Here is a 10,864-nt window from a genome sequence, read left to right on the forward strand (position 1 = left end):
GAAGGGAAGCAAATAAACTGGGAAAACAGTTTTACATTCAAAAGTTTGGATAAAGGCCTCATTTCTAAAATATATAGAGAATTGACTCAAATTTATAAGAAATCAAGCAATTCTCTAATTGAAAAATGGTTAAAGGATATAGAACAGAAGATTTTGAGATAAAGAAATTGAAAATATTTGTAGCCACATGAAAAGGTGCTTCAAATCACTATTGATCAAATAAATGCAAATTAAGACTATTATGAGATATCACTACACACCTCTCAGATTGGCTAAAATGATAGGAATAGAAAATAACGAATGTTGAAGAGGATGTGGGAAAACTGGGACACTGATACATTGTTGATGGAACTGTGAATGGATACAACTATTCTGGAGAGCAATTTGGAACTTTGCTCAAAAAGTTATCAAACTGTGCATACTCTTTGACCCAGCAGTGTTTCTACTGGTCTTATATCCCAAAGAGATGTTAAAGGAGGCAAAAGGACCCACATGTGCAAAGATGTTTGTGACAGCCCTTTTTTGTAGTGGCAAGAAACTGGAAACTGAATGGATGCCCATCAGTTGGAGAATGACTGAATAAATTATGGTATATTAATGTTATGGAATATTATTGTTCTGTTAAAATACTATCAATAGGATAATTTCAGAGAGGCTTGGAGTGACTTACATGAACTGATGCTAAACTAAATGAGCAGAACTGGGAGATCACTGTACACAGTAAGAACAAGACAATTCTGATGGATGGGGCTCTCTTCAAACATGAGATGATTCAAAACAGTTTCACTGGTGATGAAAAGAGACATTTATACCCAGAGAGTGGATGATGGGAATAAGTGTGGACCACAACATAATATTTATACTCTTTCTGTTGTTGTTTGCTTGCATTTTGTTTCCTTTCTTAGGTTTTTTTCCCTAATCCTATTCATAATCCCATTTTGACTGAATATGGCTCTATGAGCAATGAGTAACTGAGAGACAGTGTAGGTCTTTGGTTATAGATGGGTTTTAGAGTGCCATAAAGGCAGTCTAGTTCACTACTGTTAGTGTAAAATTAAATTTCATCTACCTTTTTACTGAATCAAAAATCGTATCTCTCTGATCTTTGCATAGATTTATTTATTTATTTATTTATTTATTTTTTTGGTAGAGAAAAATGACCTATTCTGCTGTGGAATTCTTGTTTCTTTTTTTAACTACTTCTACATTTACACATCATTTTGTGAAACTAATCTTGAGTTTTGGGAGAGTTCTGACTTACAGGAATAAACGTGGTTCTATACACCAGATCTCAGAAAGCTGCCCACTCTATTTCTGCTACACTATTGTCAACAATGTATTGATGTTGCTTTTCCTCTAGGTTAGCAACTAACTATTCTCACTACAGAATCTACTGGCATCAGGTCTTTTAGTAGTAATCTTATCATTTTGACATCACTTTTGCTGCATGTGAATGTTTGGCTTGGAAAAGATAAGATTATGAGAAGTCTAGTATTCTGCACTCCACATCATCTTTGTTACTCTCACATCCTTACAGTCACATACTCCAGTGGTCCTCAAACTTTTTAAATAGGGGGCCAGTTCAATGACCCTTAGACTGTTAGAGGGCCGGACTATAGTAAAAACAAAAGCTCTGCCCCTCAGCCCATTTGCCATAACATGGCAGGCCCCATCTGGCCCACAGGCCGTAGTTTGAGAACCCCTGACATAGTCCATTAAGTGTCAGTGTTTGCTGCAAGGTTGCATCCAGGAAGTTGCATAAAAACTGTAAGAATTCTGATGAAAACAATTACTAACCATGATACAAAGGCATCAAGAAGACTTAGGTTGAAAAACAAAACAAAGTTTTAGTCATGAATCAAGTGAGAAACTTTTTGATTTGTTTTAAGGGTCTTGTTTTCCTTTATTTTTTTTTTCAGTGTTGAGAATTTGAGAGACAAAGAAAATACATTTTTGTTCAATGAAAAAATACAATTTGATTTTACATATGTTAAATCTATGTTCTTTATCAATTCCCTGTACATTCACATTGGTATTTTATGAGAAATACTGGTCTTTACTCTCATTCTAAACAGATCCTGATGGAATGCCCTCTTTATCCATCAATGAGGAGCCTCCCGACTCTACCTCAAGGCAAAGGCAGCAGCTTCTCACCTCTCTACAAAAGATGTTATGATCACATTCAGGGAATGACTTTTTCCCAGCAGATGCTCTCTTTGAGACTTTTCCCTTCATAGAAATCCCTGAGTACACCCTTTTGCCCAGGAGTGTCCTTAAGAACTTAAAGGCTGCATCAAAGGATTAATAATTCCTACATCTGCATATGTTAAGAGTCTTTTAGAACAGATTCAACACTCTGTCTTACCTTCTTCCCTCCCCCCATGATTGGTACACATTTGTGTAACGTGCTCTCCTGGCAGTTACAATTACTAGCTTAATAACCGGTAGCGCACTCAAGAACAACCATGTGTAATCTTAAAAGCCTTTATTATACCTATTCACATAATGCCTTAACTGATGCCCTGACTTGTTGGTTCCCGAGTGAACACCTGGTCAGAAGACCCACGTGTTCACTACCAAAACCCTTACCTCTTTTGGCTATCCATCTTGGCTTGGCCACCCAGGCTAGGGAGCCAGGGTGAAGAGCGCCAGGTTAAAGAGACCGCCTGCTGCCTGCAGTGGGCTTACATAGGGCCTGTGAGGTCACACACACAGCCAATCAGCGAGAGAGTCACCCATTATGAAGCTATCTCAATATGGCCAGGATCCCGCCCAAGGGCAGTCCTAATATCCACAGAAATTACTTCCGGGCCTCAATCTCCCGATTTGCTGTGGCACCCATTTAAAGGCCCCTTACACATTTGCTTGCATCTGCCTAGACCCAGGGGGTTTTCTAATTACTCCACAGATTTGGGGGAGAAATGAAGACTTCAGGCAATGGACAACCAGGTTCATAATGTTAATATCACCTGGGATCATCTAACCGGGATGTGTCAGTACAATCAATTAGGGGGGTGATTGTACTATACCATGCAAGAACACCAGCAGATTGCTGTCTATGCCTTAAGGACCTAGCAAAAGCTCCCCTCTGCAAAATATAGGAATTTCTCTTTCACAGATCAAACAAGGACCCACTGAGTCCTTCAGCGATTTCTTTGCCAGACTCATGACAGTAGTGATCAGAACCACAGGAGAAGGACAGATCAATTTACTCTTCATGACTATCAAAAACTTTTGGGTGACATCTAGTGGTTATGCACAAGATTGCTTAGAAAAACATATATGAGCCAGAGTGATTAACACAGAGTAAGGGTAAAAATATGGAACAGACTATATTATGCTTCAGTTGGAACAACAACAAAAAAAAAGTATATGTAGCAATTCTGATCTCAGAATAAGCAAAAATAGACCTAATTAAGGGCGTAGGAAAGAAGTTACATCTTGGTAAAAGATCTCATAGATAATGAAGTAATATCAATACCAAACATTTATGTACTAAGTTGGGCAACATCCAAATTCTTAGAGAAGTTAAGTCAGTTATAGGAAGAAATAAACAGCAAAATTATACTAAAGGGGACTTCAACCTGTTGCTCTTAGAATCAGATAAATCTAATCACAAAATAAGCAAGAAAGAAATTGGGGAAGTAATTAGAATCTTTAAAAACTTAGATATGATTGACTTCTAGAGAAAATGGAATTGGGATAGAAAGGTATACTCCTTCTTCTCAATGATACATGGCATCTACATCCAAATTGACCTTTCAACCCACAGAGGCCAAGGAGAACTCAGTAGGAAAGTTTTGGTGTTACAGTATAATGTCTGAGCTAGCTCTCTGGAGGGTCTCAGAATCAGGCAGAATCAGGATCAAAGTCCTTGGTCTTTAGGAGAAGTGAAGGAGGCAGGCAAGCTGCTACAAGGCTTGCCAAAGATGAATACTGGACTCTGGAATTTGGAGCCTGAAGTCCTCTTTCCTCAGGGTGCTGTGGCAGAGTGGCTCTGACCCTTTCCCTTAGCTTTCCAATCCTTGCCTCTGATTACCTCATCACAACACAGTCAGCCAGTCTTGAGGAAAGACATGGCATCACCATATGTTTATCACACCTTGAGAAGGTAATTAGCCTTAAGTGCTCTGCTGTCTCAGATTTAAATAGACTTTTTCAGAGTTCCAGCCCTCTACATTACAGAGTGTGAATCTCCATCCCCCCCAATTACATCTCATAAATATCTCCTATTGTAATTCTCTACCCTTGATTAGGTAAACCTGTGAATGCATTTAAGGAGTTTATTCTTTTGGTGGAAGATAACACATAAAGGTAGAAAAAAGGAATAGGGCAAAGTGGAGAAGGTTCCTTTTCAAATCTAAACCCCACTCCCCTAGCCCTGATTACACTCCTTGATTTCCTTGTGGAATTCAGCCTTCTCAATTTTCTAATTTGTTTCTTTTTTTTTTTTTCAATTCAATTTTCATAACTCTATAGAAACTGTGAAAAATAAGTCTATTGTAAAGTTTTGTTTCCACAGTGGAAAAACTCCAAATAAAGCTTGACCACTTATGATGTTGAGGTTAAATGTAATGAATTTGAATGGGATAATTGAGTGAAGACCTCTCCTGGGAATGTAGCCTTGAACTATGTCTTAACAGTGACTTGAGACTTTTCAATAACATATTATACTATAGCTAAAAAGCTATAGGTGTTCCATTGTCTTGCATGAACATTTCTCTTCCTCTTTTCCCCTACCTCTTAATTAGCATTTAAGTACTTTTTTAAAAAGACAATCATGATTTTGGAAATTCAGATAACAGAATTCTCTCATCTAAGGATATCTGCTTTTATAACAGAACAGATCTTTAGAGAATTTTAAATTGAGTTTCTTATTTACTAGTATTCTTTTGTTTCTGGCATAGATTTCCATGTTTAGAGTGTAAACCTGGACTCCCCCAAACAATAAGAGAAAAAGTCAGGTGGGTGGGGCCTTCTGTGTTTAGGGTCTATTTAATCTTGTGTTTTGAAGTTTGTACTTAGCACTCTTTTGCTTACATCTTGTTTGTTGGGAGTTGCCCTTGTAATAAATACTTTTTTAAAAATTTTTGTTGTTTATCTTGAAAGTCTCTCATTATAATGGGCATAAACTAGAAGTCTTCCCAGGGTGAAGCAAGGATGTCCATTATCACCACTGTTATTCAATGTAGTGCTGAAAGTATTAACTTTAGCAATAAGAAAAGAAAAAGAAATTGAAGGAATTAGGAAATTCTGTTATTATCACTATATCACTCATTGTATATGATATTATGGTATGCTTAGAGAATCCTAGAGAACAATTTAAAAAATACTCAATAATTTTAGCAATGTTGCAAGATATAAAATAAACCTATATAAATTATTGGCTTTCTATATATTACCAAAAAAGTCCAGCAGCAAGATATAGAAAGAGAAATTCCATTTAAATTGATTATAGACAATACAGAATATTTGTGAGTCTACAAGCCAAGAAAAATCCAGGAATTTTATTATTACAAAACATTTTGACACAAATAAAGTCAGATCCAAATAAGTGGGAATTTTTTTCTCTTTTTTTTTATTAATTTTTATAATTATAACATTTTTTGACAGTACATATGCATAGGTAATTTTTTTTACAACATTATCTCTTGTACTCCTTTCTGTTCCTAATTTTTCCCCTCCTTCCCTCCACCCCCTCCCCTAGATGGCAGGCATTCCCATACATATTAAATATCTTATAGTATATCCTAGGTACAATATATATGTGCAGAACCGAATTTTGTTGTTGTGGTTGTTGCAAAGGAAGAATTGTATTTGGAAGGTAAAAATAACCTAGGAAGAAAAACAAACAAAGAAAAAAATGCTCACAGTTTACACTCATTTCCCAGTGTTCCTTTTCTGGGTATAGCTGATTCTGTCCTTCATTGATCAATTGGAATTGGATTATCTCTTCTCTATGTTGAAGATATCCACTTCCATCAGAATACATCCTCATACAGTATCATTGTTGAAATGTATAATGATCCCCTAGTTCTACTCGTTTCACTCAGCATCAGTTGATATAAGTCTCTCCAAGCCTCTCTGTATTCCTCCTGTTGGTAATTTCTTACAGAACAATAATATTCCGTAACATTCATATACCATAATTTACCCAACCATTCTCCAATTGATGGACATCCATTCATTTTCCAGTTTCTAACCACTATGAAAAGGGCTGCCACAAACATTTTGGCACATACAGGTCCCTTTCTCTTCTTTAATCAAATAAATGGGAAATTATCAATTGTTCATAGATAGGCTGAGCTAATATAAAGAAAGCGACAATTCTAGGTAAATTAATTTATTATTATTTAACTAATTAATTTTCTTCAGTGCCATCTTATCAAATTATCAAAAAAATACTTTATAGTGTTAGAAAAAATATTAACAAAAAACTTATCTGGAAAAATAAAAAGTCAAAAATATCAAGGAAAGTATTCAAGAAAATTCAAAGCAAGATTGTCTAGCTGTACCATATCTAAAACTATATTGTAAAGCAGGACATCATCACTTTTTGGTAATGGCTAAGAAATAGAGTGGTGGATCAGTGGAATAGGTGGAACAATTCATAATAATCAATGACTATAGTAATCTACTGTTTGATAAACCCCAAACTCACTATTAAGAAAATTTCTGGGAAAACTAGAAAATAGTGCAGCAGAAACTAGACAAAGCCCACCATTTTACAGAATATACTGAGAATAGATCAAAATAAGTATAGGATTTCAACATAAAGGATGATTTCATAAACAAATTAGAAGTGCAATAAACTATTATTTATGTGTCAGATCTGTGGAGAAAGGAAAAAAAATTATAAGCAAACAAGAGATAGGGAACATTATGAAAAGCCAAATGGATAATTTTGATTGCATTAAATTTTAAAAGATTTGCACAAAGCCAAGGCAATCAAAATTAAAAGGAAAGCCAAAATTGGGGAAACAATTTTTGCTGCCAGTGTGTCTGAAAAAGTCCTCACTTCAAAAATATAAAGATGAGTCAAATTTATAAGAATGCAAGTTATTCCCCAATTGATAAATTAATAAATTGTTAAAAAAAGATAATTTTCAGGTAACGAAATTAAAGCTATGTCAAAACAAGAAATGGTCTGACATTATTGATTAGAGAAATGCAAAATAATAGGTTGGCTGATATGATAGAAAAGATGGTTGGTATATTTTGGAGAGGATGTGAAAAAAATTTTATGATAGCAAGAATTAGAAGTTGAGATGTTCATTAATTGTAGAATGGCTGAACAAATTTTGGTATATGAGTGGAATAAAATATTGTTATGCCATAAGAGCACTGTTGTGCTGACAGATGACAGAAAACCTGCAAGGACATATATGAACTGATGCTAGGTGAAATCAGCAGAACCAGGAGAACATTGTCCAAAATAACAACAACATTTGGCAATGATCAAATTTCATAGACATAAATCTTCTCAGCAAAAAATTGATCCAAGACAATTATAAAAGAATCACCCTGGAAAATGTTATAACATAGAGAGAGAACTATGGAACCTGAATCCAGATTGAAGCATACTATTTTACCTTTTTCTCATAACATGGCCATGCATGGCTGAGTTAACATCTGCAGAGCTAAAAGACCCAGACGCCAGTCAATATATGACAGACTGTGATGCTTTCCTGGTGTTCAGCCTTAGTGAAACCACAAATGAAAGTCCGACAAACTGAATTTGCAGAGAAGCCATGCCTAAAATATAGGGCTATGTCCTTTGTGTCTATCCCTTCTCTGTCAAGAGATCAGTAACTCCCTCTTAGGTCCCAAGCTGTTCTAGATTTGCCCTGATCAGAGCTCTCCTGGAATCCTGTTTTCCTTCCTGGGTGCCCTGTTGGAGAATGGCCTGAAGGTAGCTGAGACAGAGAGAGGCAGCCAGGATGGGGAAAAGGCCAGATGCCTAGAGACGAGAAGGTTGTCTGAAGGAGCCAGGGAGGCTGAGCCTGGGAGAAGGACCAACATGGGCCATGTAGAAACTACCTTCAACCATCAAAAGGGATGTGACAAGGATGAAGGTGTGACTTGCCTTGTACCAAACCACATAAAGGTGAGCAGAATGGGAAAGATGTAGAGAAGCTTACTTTAGACTTAAGCTGGGGTGGAGCCAAGATGGCGGAGAAGATACATGCGAATTTCTAAGCTCCCTGTTACCCTCAATACCAACTATTTAACTCAGCCTCAAAAATAGTGCTGGACTGGTAAAAACCACAAAGATCAGAAGCACAACTTACCAGCCAAAGAGAATATGGAATTTTGTCAGAAAAGGTCAGTCCTGAGGGGTGGAGAAATAGATCAGCACAGACAGAATTAGACTAAAGGCTAGCATATTTCGCCAAATGAGCTGGGGAGGCCTCTAGGGTTAGAAAAGCTAAGGAGACAGAGGAATCTGGCATTGTTCTCTCTGCTTGCAAAACAGCAGATCAGCAGAGAAATCAAAGCCACTTTCAAAAACAAACAAACAAACAAAAAAATGCCAGAACCTATAACTACCCCAAACAGGAAGTGACTTAACACAAATCACAGCACTAATAAGCAGCTGCCCTCTGCTATCCAGGGCTTTTCCTTGGGGCAATTAAGAACTTGCACAGCAGGGGACACAGCCTAGGACAGCCTCTAATCCACACAGTGGGGAGTTTGTCTTGAAGTAGTAGAATTTCCACAGCAGCGGCTGTGCTGCCCCGGTCAGAGACACTTCCAGTCTGTGCTTGGGGCTTTTTGCTGGTCAGCTGCTAATATCCACAGGCCCACAAGGGGTTTTAGCCTGGGATTGTGACACTTTCACTGTTCAGCCTCTAGCCTCAGGGCAGTTGCTAGGCCACAGAATGGAAAATCTTCACCAGCACTCCCACAGCTCAGCCCTGCTAACCACCTCTGAGTCACTTCCGGTGAGGGGGGGGAAACTCTCTCCCAGAGCTCCCTCTTAACTTTGCAGCCTGTTCACAAGACAGCTGCAATCCATCCTATCCCTGTATTTTGAGGAAGCTGGTAACCTCCTTACCCTGAAGGCAGATCCCATAGGTTTTTAAAAATTAGTAAACAAATGAAGAGAACTATTGACAGCTTCTATACAGAAAAAGAGAGAGTTTCCAACCCCAAGGAGGCTAACAGCAGATAGTCTCCAGATAATACCCTAAAGGGGAATGATACCTGGCCCCCAACACATAACTCTCTTCTAGAAGAGACTATTAAAGACCTGAAAAGAGAGTTAGAAGAAAAATGGACAAAGGAAAGAGAAGCTATGTTAGAGAATAACAACATCCTGAAATTTGAATTGGACAAAAGGAAGTGCAGGGAAACAAAATTTGTGAATAGGAAAAGGTTAAAAAAATCACAGGAAAGTAGGATCTGTGAATTAGAAAAGATAAAGAATTCCCAAAAAGTTGGATTTGTGAATTGGAAAAAGAAAATAATTCACTAAAAAACAAAATTAGTGAAATGGAAAAAAATTCAATAGAGCAAAATAACTCATTTAAAAACTCAATTGGACACATTCAAAATGAAGTAAAAAAGCGAATGAAGAAAATAACTCATTAAAAATCAGGACTGAACAAATAGAAATGAATGATTCATTGAGACACCAAGAATCAGTCAAGCAAAACCAAAAAAAATGAAAAGTTGGAGAATAACGTCAAATATTTACTGGGAAAATTGACAGACCTGGAAAATAGATCTAGGAGAGATAATCTGAGGATTATTGGACTTCCCCGAAAATTATGATGAAAAAAAGAGCCTAGATTCTATTTTACAGGAAATCATCAAAGAGAAATGTCCAGAGATAATAGAACCAGAAGGTAAAATAGGCATTGAAAGAATTCATTGAAAAAGACCCTAAAAAAAGAAAATCAACGGAATATTGTGGCCAAGCTGGAGAACTATCAAATTGTAGTCAGGAGGACTGGAGTTCAAATGTGATACAAATTTATCATGTGACCCTGGGAAAATCATATAACCCCGATTGACTTCAAAAAGTAGGAAAGGAGCAAAGAAAAAAGGACACCTAATGTCACATGATTCCCAATCTAGAATCTGATATAAAAGTGAAAGGAAATTTCTCTCCCCTAGACCATGGCACTCCCCGACAGTCTGCAGTCACATCTGCAGAAACACCAACAGGCTTTACCAATATCTTGCCCCCAAGGGCTAGACCAGCTTCTCTCCATCCTTGCTCTTTTCTAGGCCCCTCAGAGTTCACTGGGGGAGAGTCTTGGTTGTGCTCAGCAGCTGTCCCCCATTGCTTCTCCCTATCACTGTGCCCTGTCTCTGTCCACTTGCACATAGTCAATCCTTGTCTTCAGCACACAAACACTGAGTGTCATTATCCCACAGACAGACCCTGGCCCCTGCCTCCAACCCTTTTGCCATCCCCCCTCCCAGTTTCCAGGTCATATTTTTCTTCCCTGCTGCAGGATTGGAGCTACTGCACTGCTGGGTATTGAGAAGAACAATGAGGCTGCATTGACAGATGAAATATGTGCCCCCAGGCAGGATGGTTTCCATTGTTTTGAAATCATCCCTTGTCAACCAACACTGACTAGGGATATCCAGGGAGTGCAGTGGATAACACATTGAACCCAGAATCAGGAAGCTCTGAATTCAAACACAGCCTCCAACATTTACTAGTTAAACTTCCTCATCTCTAAATTGGGGATAAATATAGCACCTAATTCACATTCTGCTTGTGTAGATTAAAAGAGTTAATATTCTTGAAACAGCTTTCAAATATTAAAGCACTGTGTAAATGTTATTATTGTTGTTGCTGTTCTTATCATTTCTCCCCAAAAAACCTCCAAGAACAAACTCCATT

General features: G+C 37.5%; 1 long non-coding RNA gene across 1 annotated transcript in view; it reads right to left on the minus strand.

Annotated features, from left to right (window-relative positions):
• LOC141554139 (uncharacterized) overlaps window positions 1-10,274 on the minus strand; it is a 56,709-nt gene extending 46,435 nt beyond the window's left edge. The window contains exon 1 of the long non-coding RNA XR_012485784.1: window positions 10,181-10,274. This is a non-coding gene — a long non-coding RNA (uncharacterized LOC141554139). The remainder of the gene's footprint in view (window positions 1-10,180) is intronic.
• Between the last annotated feature and the right edge of the window lie 590 nt (window positions 10,275-10,864).

The sequence above is a fragment of the Sminthopsis crassicaudata genome, chromosome 2, assembly GCF_048593235.1.
Source record: "Sminthopsis crassicaudata isolate SCR6 chromosome 2, ASM4859323v1, whole genome shotgun sequence".
NCBI lineage: Eukaryota > Metazoa > Chordata > Mammalia > Dasyuromorphia > Dasyuridae > Sminthopsis > Sminthopsis crassicaudata.